The sequence below is a fragment of the Arachis hypogaea genome, chromosome 9 (genome assembly GCF_003086295.3).
Source record: "Arachis hypogaea cultivar Tifrunner chromosome 9, arahy.Tifrunner.gnm2.J5K5, whole genome shotgun sequence".
NCBI lineage: Eukaryota > Viridiplantae > Streptophyta > Magnoliopsida > Fabales > Fabaceae > Arachis > Arachis hypogaea.
Genome location: NC_092044.1, coordinates 43290922 through 43306492, shown reverse-complemented (window position 1 = coordinate 43306492; position 15571 = coordinate 43290922). Strand labels below are relative to the sequence as shown.

At 38.7% G+C, this 15571-nt stretch overlaps 1 non-coding gene across 1 annotated transcript; it reads right to left on the bottom strand.

Annotated features, from left to right (window-relative positions):
• Window positions 1–15137: 15137 nt before the first annotated feature.
• On the bottom strand, window positions 15138–15245 carry LOC112714005 (small nucleolar RNA R71). Its single transcript, XR_003158963.1, has one exon. It is a non-coding gene; the product is annotated as a small nucleolar RNA R71 (small nucleolar RNA).
• Between the last annotated feature and the right edge of the window lie 326 nt (window positions 15246–15571).

Sequence of the window (15571 nt, the reverse complement as noted above, 5' to 3'; positions counted from 1 at the left end):
CACATGAGTGCAACCCTCATTCTAGGATGACCTTTCCTAGTAACTGGATGAACCCTCATTGACGTCCAAAAAGGGGAAGTAACCCTGAGAGTCAATGAGGATGAGTTTAAGTTGAATGTTGTCAAAGCTATGCAACATCCAGACACCCCAAACGACTGCATGAGCATTAATATTATTGACTCTCTGGTGAAAGAGGCCAATATGACTGAGAGTCTCGAATCAGAGCTAGAGGATATCTTTAAAGATGTTCAGCCTGATCTGGGGGAACCAGAGAGAATAATAGAACCTCCGAAAATCCCTCAGGAAGAGGAGAAACCTTTTAAACCCGAGCTCAAACCATTACCACCATCCCTGAAATATGCATTTCTGGGAGAAGGTGACACTTTTCCTGTAATCATAAGCTCTACCTTAGAGCCACAGGAAGAGGAAGCACTAATTCAAGTGCTGAGGACACACAAGATAGCTCTTGGGTGGTCCATCAGTGATCTTAAGGGCATTAGCGCAGCCAGATGCATGCACAAGATCTTATTGGAGGATGACGCTAAGCCAGTGGTTCAACCACAGAGGCGGATGAATCTAGCCACGAAGGAGGTGGTGCAGAAGGAGGTCACTAAATTACTAGAGACTGGGATTATTTATCCTATTTCTGATAGCCCCTGGGTAAGCCCTGTCCAAGTCGTCCCTAAGAAGGGTGGCATGACAGTGGTTCATAATGAAAAAAATGAACTGATTCCTACAAGAACAGTTACAGGGTGGCGTATGTGTATTGATTACAGAAGGCTCAATACAGCTACCAGAAAGGATCATTTTCCTTTACCATTCATAGACCAGATGCTAGAAAGACTAGTAGGTCATGAATACTACTGCTTCCTGGATGGATATTTAGGTTACAATCAAATTGCAGTAGATCCCCATGATCAAGAGAAAACGACATTCATATGTCCATCTGGAGTATTTGCATACAGAAGGATGCCATTTGGCCTGTGCAATGCACCTGCAACCTTTCAAAGGTGCATGCTCTCTATTTTCTCTGATATGGTAGAAAAATTTTTACAAGTCTTCATAGATGCCTTTTCAGTATTTGGAGACTCATTCAGCTCCTGTCTTGACCATCTAGCACTTGTTCTAAAGAGGTGCCAAGAGACTAACCTGGTTTTAAACTGGGAGAAATGTCACTTTATGGTGACTGAAGGAATTGTCCTTGGGCACAAAATTTTGAACAAGGGAATAGAGATGGATCAAGCTAAGGTAGAGGTAATTGAAAAATTATCACCACCTGCCAATGTTAAGGCAATCAGAAGCTTTCAGGGACATGCAGGATTCTATAGGAGGTTTATAAAAGATTTTTCAAAAATTGCAAAACCTCTGAGTAATCTGCTAGCTGCTAAGACGCCATTTATCTTTGATAAGGAGTGTCTGCAGGCGTTTGAGACTCTGAAAGCTAAGCTGGTCACAGCACCAGTCATCTCTGCACCAAACTGGACATTACCATTTGAACTAATGTGTGATGCCAGTGACCATGCCATTGGTGCAGTGTTGGGACAAAGGCATGACAAGCTTCTGCACGTCATTTATTGTGCCAATCGTATTTTAAATGATGCACAGAAGAACTACACAACCACAGAAAAAGAGTTACTTGCAGTGGTTTACGCCATTGCAAAGTTCAGATCCTATTTAGTAGGATCAAAAGTGATTGTGTACACTGACCATGCTGCTCTTAAATATCTACTCACAAAGCAGGATTCAAAACCCAGACTCATAAGATGGGTATTGCTTCTGCAAGAGTTTGATATAGAAATAAGAAATAGAAAAGGGACAGAGAACCAAGTAGCAGACCACTTGTCCCGAATAGAACCAGTAGAAGGGGCGTCCCTCCCTCTTACTGAGATCTCTGAAAATTTTTTGGATGAGCAACTCTTTGCCATCCAGGAAGTACCATGGTTTGCAGACATTGCAAACTACAAGGCTATGAGATTCATACCCAAAGAGTATAGTAGGTAGCAATCCAACAAATTGATCTCGGATGCAAAGTACTATCTGTGGGCTGAACCATATCTCTTCAAGAGATGTGCAAACAGAGTAATCCGTAGATGTGTGCCTAAAGAAGAAGCACAAAAGATCCTCTGGCATTGCCATGGATCACAGTATGGAGGACATTTTGGAAGTAAGCGAACAGCCACAAGAGTCCTCCAATGTGGCTTCTACTGGCCTACTCTCTATAAAGACTCCCGAGAGTTTGTACTTAGTTGTGACAGTTGCCAAAGATCTGGCAATCTACCTCACAGTTATGCCATGCCTCAACAAGGGATCTTGGAGATTGAGTTGTTTGATGTATGGGGTATTGACTTCATAGGGCCTTTCCCACCATCATACTCAAACACTTATATTCTGGTGGCAGTGGATTATGTATCCAAATGGGTGGAAGCTATTGAAACACCCACTAATGATACTAAGACAGTGCTGAAATTCCTCCAGAAACATATCTTCAGCAGATTTGGTGTCCCTAGATATGGAGTTTATGGGGGTGCTCATTTCTGTAATAAACAGCTTTACTCTGCTATGGTTCGATATGGAGTTAGCCACAGGGTAGCAACTCCATATTATCCATAGACAAATGGGCAAGCTGAAGTCTCTAATAGAGAACTTAAAAGAATCCTGGAACGGACTGTGATTAACCGTAGAAGGGATTGGGCAAGAAGCTTGGATGATGCTCTGTGGGCATGCAGAACAGCATTCAAGACTCCTATAGGGACCTCTCCATACCAGCTTGTGTATGGAAAAGCCTGTCACTTGCCAGTGGAACTGGAACATAAGGCCTACTGGGCAACCTTGATGCCAAGTTAGCTGGAGAAAAACCATTGCTCCAGTTAAACGAGCTAGAGGAATTCAGACTCAATGCTTTCGAAAATGCAAAAAATTACAAAGAGAAAGCAAAAAGATGGCATGACAAGAAACTGTCATCCAGAGTCTTTGAGCCAGGGCAGAAAGTTCTGCTGTTTAACTCTAGGCTCAAATTATTCCCCGAAAAGTTGAAATCCTAGTGGAGAGGACCATATGTGATTACAGGTGTGTCACCATATAGATTTGTAGAGCTTCAGGATAATAACTCTAGCAAAAAATTCATTGTTAATGGACAGAGAGTTAAACATTATCTTGAAAGCAATTTTGAGCAAGAATGCTCAAAACTGAGACTTGATTAAAGCTCAGTAATAGTCCAGCTAAAGACAATAAAGAAGCACTTGCTGGGAGGCAACCCAGCCATTAACAAAGCTTATTTGTTAATTAATTGATAAATTTATAGGTTCATATTAATTTTCTTCAAGGTAAAGTATCAATTGCATGAGTTCACAGAGTTACAGAAGGATTCAAAGGATAAAATAGCAAAAAGAAGTTCACTAGTTCGAAAACACCAGTAAGAGCTGTTTTGGGCATTAAACGCCCAAAAGAAGCATCTACTGGGTGTTTAACGCCAGTAAAGATAGCCATCTGGGCGTTAAACGCTAGAAAGAAGTAGCTTCTGGGCATTTAACGCCAGATTTACAGTGTCCTGGGCGTTCAGAAACGCCCAGTGATAAAGGAGTTTCGGTGTTTAACGCCAGCTAGAAGCAACAGCTGGGCGTTAAACGCCCAAAACATACAGCAGTTGGGCGTTTAACGCCAGGATTGTGGAAGGGAGGAAGTTTTTGTTCCCAACTTGATTTTTTTCAAATTTTCATGTTTCCATCCATAATTTCTTGCATAAACATATTACAAATCCTATTTTTTCAAATCCTTTTTCAAAGATATCAAATGTATCTTAATTCTAAACATAAATCTTTTTTTTAAATACTCATCAACTTCTTTTCAAATCTTTTTCAAAACTCAATTATCTTTTTGAATTCTTTTCAAATCTTTTTAAATTCTTCTCAAATCTTTTTAAACTCATCATATCTTCTTTTCAAAATTCAGAATTATCTTTTTCAAATATCATTCATATCTTTTCAATTTTAAATTACATCTTTTTCCTATCATACTTTTCTTTTACAAATCATATCTTCTATCCTATCTTTTTCAAAAGTTTTCGAAAACCCACCCCCTTCCCTTTAAATCCACGTTCGGCCTCCCTCCTCTCTTTCACAATTCGAACTTGGCTCTCCATCGATCCCTCTCCTTTCCTTTCTTTTGCTTGAGGACAAGCAAACCTCTATGTTTGGTGTGTTTATCCATGATCACTAAACCAATACCCACTAAAATCATGGCTCCTAAGGGAAAACAAACCACTCCAAGAGGCAAAAAAGAGAATATTCCAAAACCACTTTGGAATCAAGAGAAGTTCTTAACCAAAGAACATTCAGACCATTACTACAAAATAATGGGTCTAAGGTCAGTGATCTCGGAAGTTAAATTCGATCTGAAAGAAGACGAATATCCGGAGATCCAAGAGCAAATTCGAAACAAAAGCTGAGAAATCTTAGCTAATCCTAAAACAAAGGTGGGAAGAAATATGGTTCAGGAATTTTACTCTAATCTGTGGCAATCAGACAGGCAGAAAATAGCTGGAACTGCCTTCTGTGACTATCGGACTCTGATCAGAGGGAAGATTGTTCACCTCCACCCTGACAAAATCAAGGAGATCTTCCAGCTACCTCAGCTGTAAGATGACCCAGACTCCTTTAATAGAAGAATGATGAGAACAAATAAGGGCTTGGACGATATTCTAGCGGACATATGCCTCCCTGGAACCAAGTGGACAGCCAACACAAAGGGTGTCCCAAACCAACTCAAGAGAGGAGATCTCAAACCAGTCGCCAAAGGCTGGCTGGACTTCATTGGGCATTCTATACTGCCTACTAGCAACCGCTCTGAAGTCACCATCAAAAGAGCAATAATGATCCATTGCATTATGTTGGGAAAAGAAGTGGAAGTTCTTCAGCTGATCTCTTGTGAACTTTACACAAATGCAAACAAGAACTCCAATGATGCCAAATTGGCTTATCCAAGCTTAATCTCTATGCTATGTAAAGATGCTGGAGTAAAGATGGGAGTAAATGAGTATATCTCAGTTGAGCAACCAATCACCAAAAAGTCAATGGAAGGACAACAAGTGCAGGACGGCCCTATCAAGAGGAAAGCACAGGAGTTCCTCCCGGAAATCCCTCAAGTTGAATACTGGGAGCATCTTGAAGCATCTATTACCAAGTTACAAGGAGCTATGGACCAACTAAAGAAAGAACAGAAAAATCAAAATAGCATGCTTTGCAAACTGCTTGGGGAACAAGAAGAGTAAGGGCATGAACTGAAGCAACTGAAGCGTCAGAAGCTATCTCATGAAGGGCCAAGCACCCCACAGACTAAAGGAGCATCCACCTCCCAAATAAAGGTTGTTGAGTCCTAATCTTAGCCTTAACTCTGTGATAATTGTTCTTATTAGGAATTTACCTTAGAAGTTATATATGAGTAGTAGTAATTAGTATCTCTATTTTGATTTTATCTCCAATTAAGCTATAATTTATTTTTCTCATCATCATCAAACATGAATAAAATAGCGGTTTTTTAGAATAAGGAGGCAATATTTTTTCGAGTTTTTAATAAGAAAAATTCTAATTATTTATGTGTGGTGGCAATACTTTTTGTCTTCTGAATGAATGCTTGAACAGTGCATAATTTTTGATATTGAATTTTATGAATTTTAAAATTGTTGGCTCTTGAAAGAATGATGAACAAGAGAAGTGTTATTGATGATCTGAAAAATCATGAAATTGATTCTTGAAGCAAGAAAAAGCAATGTAAAAAAAGAAAGGAGCAGTGGAAAAAGCCAATAGCCCTTTAAACCAAAAGACAAGGGTAAAAAGGATCCAAGACTTTGAGCATCAATGGATAGGAGGGCCCAAGGAAATAAATCCAGGCCTAAGTAGCTAAATCAAGTTGTCCCTAACCATGTGCTTGTGGCATGCAGGTCCAAGTGAAAAGCTTGAGACTGAGTGGTTAAAGTCGTGATCCAAAGAAAAAGAGTGTGCTTAAGAACTCTGGACACCTCTAATTGGGGACTTTAGCAAAGCTAAGTTACAATATAAAAAGGTTCACCCAGTTATGTGTTTGTGGCATTTATGTATCTGGTGGTAATACTGGAAAACAAAGTGCTTAGGGCCACGGCCAAGACTCATAAAGTAGCTGTGTTCACGAATCAACATACTAAACTAGGAGAATCAACAAAATTATCTGAATTCTGAGTTCCTATGGATGCCAATTATTCTGAATTTCAAAGGATAAAGTGAGATGCTAAAACTGTTTTCGGAAGCAAAAATCTACTAGTCCCGCTCATCTAATTAGAATCTGAGATTCACTTAAAACTCTGAGATATTATTTCTTCTTGATTTTTCTATCCTATTTTATTTATCTAGTTGCTTGGGGACAAGCAACAGTTTAAGTTTGGTGTTGTGATGAGCGGATATTTTATACACTTTTTGGGGGTAATTTCATGTAGTTTTTAGTATGTTTTAGTTAGTTTTTAGTATATTTTTATTAGTTTTTAGGCAAAATTCATATTTCTGAACTTTACTATGAGTTTGTGTGTTTTTATGTGATTTCAAGTATTTTCTAGCTGAAATTGAGGGAGCTGAGCAAAAATCTGATTCAGGCTAAAAAAGGACTGCTGATATTGTTGGATTCTGACCTCCCTGCACTCGAAATGGATTTTTTGGAGCTACAGGAGTTCAATTGGCGCGCTCTCAATTGGGTTGGAAAGTAGACATCCAGTGCTTTCCAGCAACATGTAATAGTTTATACTTTGCTCGACAATAAATGACGTAAACTGGCGTTTAACGCCAGTTCCATGTTCCATTCTGGCGTTAAACGCCAGAAACAGGTTACAAGTTAGAGTTAAACGCCCAAAACAGGTTGCAACCTGACGTTTAACTCCAGAGACAGCTCAGGCACATGAAAAGCTCAAGTCTCAGCCCCAACACACACCAAGTGGGCCCCAGAAGTGGATTTCTGTACTATCTATCTTAGTTTACTCATTTTCTGTAAACCTAGTTACTAGTTTAGTATTTAAACAACTTTTAGAGATTTATTTTGTACCTCATGACATTTTTATATCTGAACTTTGTACTCTTTGACGGTATAGGTCTCTAAAACCCATTGTTGCGGGTGAGGAGCTCTGCTGCGTCTCGATGAATTAATGCAATTATTTCTGTTTTCTCTTCAAACACGCTTGTTTCTATCTAAGATATTCATTCGCACTTCAATATGAAAAAGGCGATGATCCGTGACACTCATCACCATTCTCAACCTATGAACGCATGCCTGACAACCACCTCCATTCTACCTTCGATTGAATGAGTATCTCTTGGATTCCTTAATCAGAATCTTCGTGGTATAAGCTAGAATTCATTGGTAGCATTCTTGAGAATCCGGAAAGTCTAAACCTTGTCTATGGTATTCCAAGTAGGATTCAGGGATTGAATGACTGTGACGAGCTTCAAACTCACAAAGGTTGGGCATAGTGACAGACGCAAAAGGATCAATGGATCCTATTCCAACATTAGTGAGAACTGATGCATGGAAATTTGTCTCTCAACAAATTTCCTTCGGCAAGTATACCGAATTGTCGTCAAGTAAAAACTCACAATAGAGTGAGGTCGAATCCCACAGGGATTGATTGGTCAAGCAATTTTAATTGGAAGAATACTCTAGTGGAGCTAAGCAGAAAGTGGATGTAGAATTGTAGAAAATTAAATGGCGGGAAAGTAAATGACAGAAAATAAAGTGTAGAATCTTAAATGGGGAATTAGGGTAATTAGCATGAAAGTAAATGACAGAAAGTAAAGAGAATGGGTAAGATCAGAAATGGGGAATCATTGGGTTCAGGAGGTATTGCATTCTCCAGATCAAGTTCATTCTCATCTCTTCCTCAATCAATGCATTCATTGATCTCCTTGGCAATCTTAAGTGATTGAATCCCAATTCCTTGGCAATCCAATCTCTCTAAACTTGAACAATTGTCTAATTCCTTAATTTAATTGCTCATGAGAAGAGATGAGGTATGGTCACTGATTACACCACATGTATTTCCAAATCAAAGTGTTGGTAAGGTTATATGTCACTATACCCATCCAAACCCCAATTTTGTCCAACATGAGAAAGCATTTCTAGCATGATCTCCACATCCCTTTTCCAAGGCTCAGAGGATATCCAATTATGGAGAGTTTCTTTCCCAAGATAACAACCAATTAGATGAAGATCAAAAGATTTTTAGTAAGATCAAGAGAAAAGAAAAAAGAAGAATAATAAAAACTATGATTGATCCATCAAATTACAACAGAGCTCCCTAACCCAATGAAACGGGTTTAGTTGTTCATAGCTCTGGAAAATGGAAATGAAGAAGAAGAAAGATACATTCTAACTCTAGAACTTGCAGAAAAGTAAAATATACAGAGTGTAGTTTTCTCCAATGTGCCAATCTCTCTTATAGCTCAAAACTCCTTCTATATATAATACTCTTCTTGGTCTTCTAGTCAATTCTGCAAGTCTCAGATATGGACCTTTGATCTTAAGTTTAAGCAGTTGGGAATCTTCAGTGGGCTCAGCTTTATTTGTAGAGAGAAAGTGATGTAAGCATGGACTTTGGCTTGGGGCGTTAGTGGCGTTAACGCTGAGTGACATTGTGGGTTCGTGAACATTAGTGGCAATCACTTTTCTCACTAACGTTCCCACCACATGGCCCACGTTAACTCCAATGTTAGTGGTACTAACGTGACCACTAACGTTGCCTTACAAACCTTCGCAAGCATTATTGGGACTCACCTTTCCCAATAACGTTGCCTTGTGCCCCTAGCCCCCAGGTTAGAGCCCACGTTAACTAAGTTAACGTGGCTCTTAACGTAGTTATGTCTCATCTTCGCAAGCGTTATTGGGACTCACCTTTCCCAATAACGTTGCCTTGTGCCCCTAGTCCTCATGTTAGAGCTCACGTTAACTAAGTTAACGTGGCTCTTAACGTGGTTATGAATGCCATCCCAATGTTAGTGACAAAGGTGAGTGTCACTAAGTTGGCTCATCAATTTCAACTCCACGTTAACTTTCACGTTAGTGGTCTTAACGTAACCACTAACGTGGGCAATGCAAGCTTGATCCAACGTTAGTGACAAAGGTGAGTGTCACTAACGTTGGCATTGTTCCTCTCTTCCATGTTAGAGTCTACGTTAACTTAGTTAACGTGGCTCTTAACGTGGTTCATTGCCACATCTTGGAGCGTTAGTGGTGATCACAATTACCACTAACATTGGAGTCTTTTTTTGTCTCCACGTTAAGTACCACATTAATGTAGTTAACGTGGTAATTAACGTGGCTCTTGATGGCTTCGAGGGCGTTACTGGTGTTCACTTTTCTCATTAACGCTGCAAGCTTATCCCTATTCCACATTAGTACCTATGTTAACTAGGTTAACGTGGATGCTAACGTGGCTATTCCTTGCTTTCTTTGTCCTGAAATTACACAAATAAAGTGCATCAAAGCTCTAATCCAAGTCATGAAATCATGCATTATCCAATTTAACATTCATTCCTTGCATAATTCTCATGAAATAATGTAAAATTCACAATATTTGTCTAAATCAAGATGTAAGTGTTCTTTTATCTAAAACTTACTTATTTTCTAAGAAAATGCATGAAACTACCCTAAAACAGAAAAGAAAAGGTCAGTGAATTGGCCTAGATGCCCTGGCATTACAACACCAAACTTAAAGCTTGCTTGTCCCTAAGCAAGTACTGAAACATGAATGATGAATGAAAAGGCAGGAGGAATGAATCATTATTGTGGAAGTCAAATCCTTAGTTTTATAGAGTTTCATGCATAGCAACTTAGGTTCGTTCCTTTACCAGGTTTCAGACCTTTATCATGTCCTTTAACACTTGCTTGTTTACATCCCCTGAGACTTCCTAGTTATTGATCCTTCCTTCTTTTGTTTTCTCAAGATTTATTGCATTCTTCCTTTGGCTAAGTGCTCTGTAAGAGGGCGACTCTTTATGATAAGCTTTCAGTCAACACTCCCGAACCAGTTGGTTCAAGGTGCTAGGTGTTGAGACACCCCTAAGGACTTACTCCCTCAAGTTTCTTTCCCTCATACATACACACCACAGGCACATGGTTTGTTATTTTTCTTTCTTGAGACCTTGGTGTCCAGCACCTCTTTGGGTTACTAAGTGTTCTGTAGCAAGGGTTACTCTTGATAGTGGACTTTCAGCTGATAATGCTGAGTTAGTTAACCCAAGTTACCAAGTGATAAGGCACTCCTAAGAGCTTATTCATCCAAGTATATCCCCTATACATGAGCACCACAGACACATGCCTCCATCTTAAAACCCTTGGTGCCTAGCATTATTTCTTATTGTGTTCCCTTCCTTCTCACTTTTATTGCTCTTTTTCTTTTCTTATTGAGATCTTATTATTTAGTTAGTCTCATAAGATGTGTTTCAAGCATAGGATTTAGGATAGATAGTTGCCTTCTTTCCTTGTTGGTGAACCAACTTAGCTAACTAATCTTCCTACCACAAACATATAGGATTCACTTCACAAAATAACTCCACTCTTGTTTTTCATATCATTTCTTTTTATTTGGCTTAAGGGACAAACATACAAGTAAGCAAGATGAAGTTGAAAACCAGGGACACTAGACTAGTAATCATAGACTTTAACAACAATGAAACTTAAATGCAGAATTGAAAATCCTAAACTACTATGGAAGCATGTTCTATTTCATACATGATTTTCCTTATTTAAACTTGAAAATGTAGAGAACAAGAAGGAACTCCACCACCTTTTACTCATGAGGTTGTTCATGCTCTTTTTCTTCCTTGTCTTTCTCTTGACTACTTGACTCCCCTACTTCTTTGCTCTTCCCAATCAATTTCTTCCAGAAGCTAGTGTCTTCCATTTTCTTTTTTAGTGTTTCCTTTTGTTGTTTCACCTTCACCTCCTCTTGATTCTTCAGGTTTTTGTGAACTGTTTCGTATTTTGGAATGGCAGAGTTTATATGATGCATGTTCTCAGCCACATAAGTTAGCTTGGCTTGAGCGTTTATATTAAATTCTTCTCTGTGTAATTGCCGCCCTTCATTAAGCACACTGAACTCGTTGAATGCTTTCATTTGAGCTATCTGCCTTTGGTTGAGCTCTTGAAGGTGCTTATCGTGACGCTCTTGCCTTTCAGACACTTGATTGATGGCTTGAGTGAGCTGAGAGTAGTGCTCTTGTTGCTTCTCCATTAGCTGTTTCTGCCATTCCCCTTGTTGATTCATCCAATTTGATAGCATTTCCTCTTGATGATCCATTCTCTGAGATTGAAAATGCAATTGTTGTTCTTGTCCTTCCATGTATATTCTTGCTAAATCGTCAATGGCTCCTCGAATGTGACCCAAATTTATGTTGGTTGGGTCATAGTACCCTTCTTGATGATATTCTGTTGGTTGGGGTTATTCTTGGAAAGGTTCTTCTTCTGGTTCTTCTCCTGATGTCCTCTTCCTTAGATGGGGTCTTTTCTGCTGTTGAGCTGGTGTCACACGAGATATGCGTTGAAGTATAAGTGACCTCCCGAGACTTACCCAAATTGGATTACTGTCTCCGATGACTACCTTGGCTTTCATGCATAATCTAAATATGGTGTTGGGGTACCAAAGTCTAGCACCCGAATCACTCTTCTCTACTGACTCTTGAATTCCCTCAGCTATGATTTCGTGCACATTGATGCCTCCACCCTTTATTAAGCAATGTACCATAGTAGCTCTAGCGATGTTGACCTCAGAATTGTTTGCAGCTGGGAGGATAGATCGTCTCACAAGCTCAAACCATCCCTTGGCTTCTCTATAAATAGGACCTTTTGCTATTGTATTTGAGGGGGGGAATCTTTCAATCTTCGGATCATCTTTTGATCATGTTTTTATGATTGAACCCTCTTTGGGAGGCTGGCCATTCGGCCATGCCTAGACCTTGTTTTTATGTATTTTCAACGGTAGAGTTTCTACACACCATAGATTAAGGTGTGGAGCTCTGCTGTACCTCGAGTATTAATGCAATTACTATTGTTCTTCTATTCAATTCAGCTTATTCTTGTTCTAAGATATCACTTGTTCCTCAACTTGATGAATGTGATGATCCGTGACACTCATCATCATTCTCACCTATGAACGTGTGCCTGACAACCACCTCTGTTCTACCTTAGATTGAGTGGATATCTCTTGGATTCCTTAATCAGAATCTTCGTGGTATAAGCTAGAATCCATTAGCAGCCATTCTTGAGAATCCGGAAGGTCTAAACCTTGTCTGTGGTATTCTGAGTAGGATTCAGGGATTGAATAACTGTGACGAGCTTCAAACTCGCGATTGTGGGGCGTTAGTGACAGACGCAAAAGAATCACTGGATTCTATTCCGACATGATCGAGAACCGACAGATGAATAGCCGTGCTGTGACAGAGCGCGTTGAACATTTTCACTGAGAGGACGGGACTGTAGCCATTGACAACAGTGATGCCCAACATACAGCTTGCCATGGAAAGGAGTAAGAAGGATTGGATGAAGACAGTAGGAAAGCAGAGAGACGGAAGGGACAAAGCATCTCCATACGCTTATCTGAAATTCTCACCAATGAATTACATAAGTATCTCTATCTTTATTTTATATTTTATTTATCTTTTAATCATTAATCCTCCATAACCATTTTAATCCGCCTGACTGAGATTTACAAGATGACCATAGCTTGCTTCATACCAACAATCTCCGTGGGATCGACCCTTACTCGCGTAAGGTTTATTACTTGGACGACCCAGTGCACTTGCTGGTTAGTTGTGCGAAGTTGTGATAAAGAGTTGAGATTACAATTGAGCGTACCATGTTGATGGCACCATTGATGATCACAATTTCGTGCACCAAGTTTTTGGCACCGTTGCCGAGGATTGTTTGAGTTTGGACAACTGACGGTTCATCTTATTGCTTAGATTAGGTAATTTTATTTTATGTTTAAGTTTTTTACTTTTCGAAAATTTTCAAAAATACAAAAAAATGTTTCTATTTTGTTCTTCAGAGTTTTTAAGAATGGATTCTAGAGTTTCATGATGATTTGTTGAAGTATGGCTGGCTGTGACTCCATGTCTAATCTTTTGGACCGAGGTTTCAGCTTATCATCACAAGAGCTTGTTGATTTCTATCAATTTTGCTGTTGTGAGCAATGATCTGCTAAAGCTTGGCTGTCCATTGGCCATGTCTAGTGTTTTGGACCGGAGCTTTCACTGAAAGCTTGGCTGGCTGTGAAGCCATGTCTAATTCCTGGACCGGAGTCTTAGACTAGCATTGCAATGATTCCTGGAATTCTCATTAAGAATTTTGAACCCTTGTTTTTCTTTTCCACTTAATTTTCAAAAAAGCACAAAAAAATTTATAAAATCTTAAAATCAAAAATATTTTTATGTTTCTTGTTTGAGTCTAGTGTCTAATTTTAAGTTTAGTGTCAATTGCATGTCTTTATTCTTCTAATTTTCGAAAATTACATGCATTATATTCTTCATTGATCTTCAAGTAGTTCTTGATGATTTCCTTGCTCTGATCTTTAAATTCTCTTGTCTTGAGTGTTTTGTTGTTTCTCATATGCATTCTCAATTTGTTAGTGTCAATAGTATACAAACTTCTAAGTTTCGTGTCTTGCATGCATTGTTTATTTGATCTTAGTGGCATTTTGATTATTCCTCATCATTAAAAATTCAAAAAAAATTTTTAATTTGTGTCTTTTCAAGTTAATGATACAGAGAATTGAAAATTCAGAACATACAGCAGAGGAATTACACAGAAAAAGCTGGGTGTTCAAAACGCCCAGTGAAGAAGGAATACTGGCATTTAAACGCCAGCCAGGGTACCTGGCTGGGCATTTAACGCCCAAAAGGGTAGCATTTTGGGCGTTAAACACCAGAATGGATATCATTCTGGGCGTTTAACGCCAAGATAATACAAGAGGGAAGATTTTGTTTTTAATTCAAATTTTTTTCAAGTTTTCATAATTTTTCAAAATCAAATCTTTTTCAAACCATATCTTTTCAATCATATATTTTCAAAATCAATTTCTTTCCATTCTCAAAAATACTTGCCTACAATTAATGATTTGATTCAACATTTCAAGTATGTTGCCTTTTCTGTTAAGAAAGGTTTAATGTTTGAATTATATCCTTTAAATTTCTTGTTAGCCAAGTCATTAATTTTAAAAATCAAATCTTTTTAAATTGTTTCTCAATCATATCTTTTCAATCATATCTTTTTAAAACCATAACTCTTCAATCATATCTTCTTAATCACATCTTTTTTCAAATAATTTTCAATCTTTTTGATTTCTAATTTCAAAATCTTTTTCAAAAATCACTTTATTTCTTTCCCAACTTTAATTTTCGAAAATCATTCTTCAATTTTTCAAAATTTCTTCAAAATCTTTTAATTTATTTTCGAAAATTCTTCCCCTCTTCTCACATCCTTCTATTTAAGGACTAACACTCCTCCACTATCAATAATTCAAACATCTCAAGGAATCTCTATACTGTGACATAGAGGATTCCATATTTTCTTGTTCTCTTCTCTTTCATATGAGCAGGAGCAAAGACAAAAGCATTCTTGTTGAGGCTGACCCTGAACTTGAAAGGACCTTGAAGCGAAAGCTAAGAGAAGCTAAAGCACTACTCTCTGTAGAAGACCTAACAGAAATCTTCAAACAAGAAGAAGACATGGCAGCCGAAAACAACAACAATGCCAACAATGCAAGGAAGGTGCTGGGTGAGTTTACTGCACCTACTCCCGACTTCTATGGGAGAAGCATCTCTATCCCTGCCATTGGAGCAAACAACTTTGAGCTTAAGCCTCAATTAGTTTCTCTAACGCAACAGAATTGCAAGTTCCATGGACTTCCATTGGAAGATCCTCATCAGTTTTTAGCTGAATTCTTGCAAATCTATGACACTGTCAAGATCAATGGGGTTGATCCTGAGGACTACAGACTTATGCTATTCCCTTTTGCTGTAAGAGACAGAGCTAGGATATGGTTGGACTCACAACCCAAAGAAAGCCTGAACTCTTGGGAAAAGCTAGTCAATGCTTTCTTAGCAAAGTTCTTTCCACCTCAAAAATTGAGTAAGCTTAGAGTGGAAGTCCAAACCTTCAGATAGAAGGAAGGTGAATCCCTCTATGAAGCTTGGGAAAGATATAAACAATTAATCAGAAAGTGTCCTTCTCACATGCTTTCTGAATGGAGCATCATAGGTATCTTCTATGATGGTCTGTCTGAACTGTCCAAGATGTCATTGGATAGCTCTGCTGGAGGATCTCTTCATCTGAAGAAGACGCCTACAGAAGCTCAAGAACTCATTGAAATGGTTGCAAATAACTAGTGCACGAAATTGTGATCATCAATGGCACCATCAACATGGTACGCTCAATTGCAATCTCAACTCTTTATCACAACTTCGCACAACTAACCAGCAAGTGCACTGGGTCGTCAAAGTAATAAACCTTACGCGAGTAAGGGTCGATCCCACGGAGATTGTTAGTATGAAGCAAGCTATGGTCA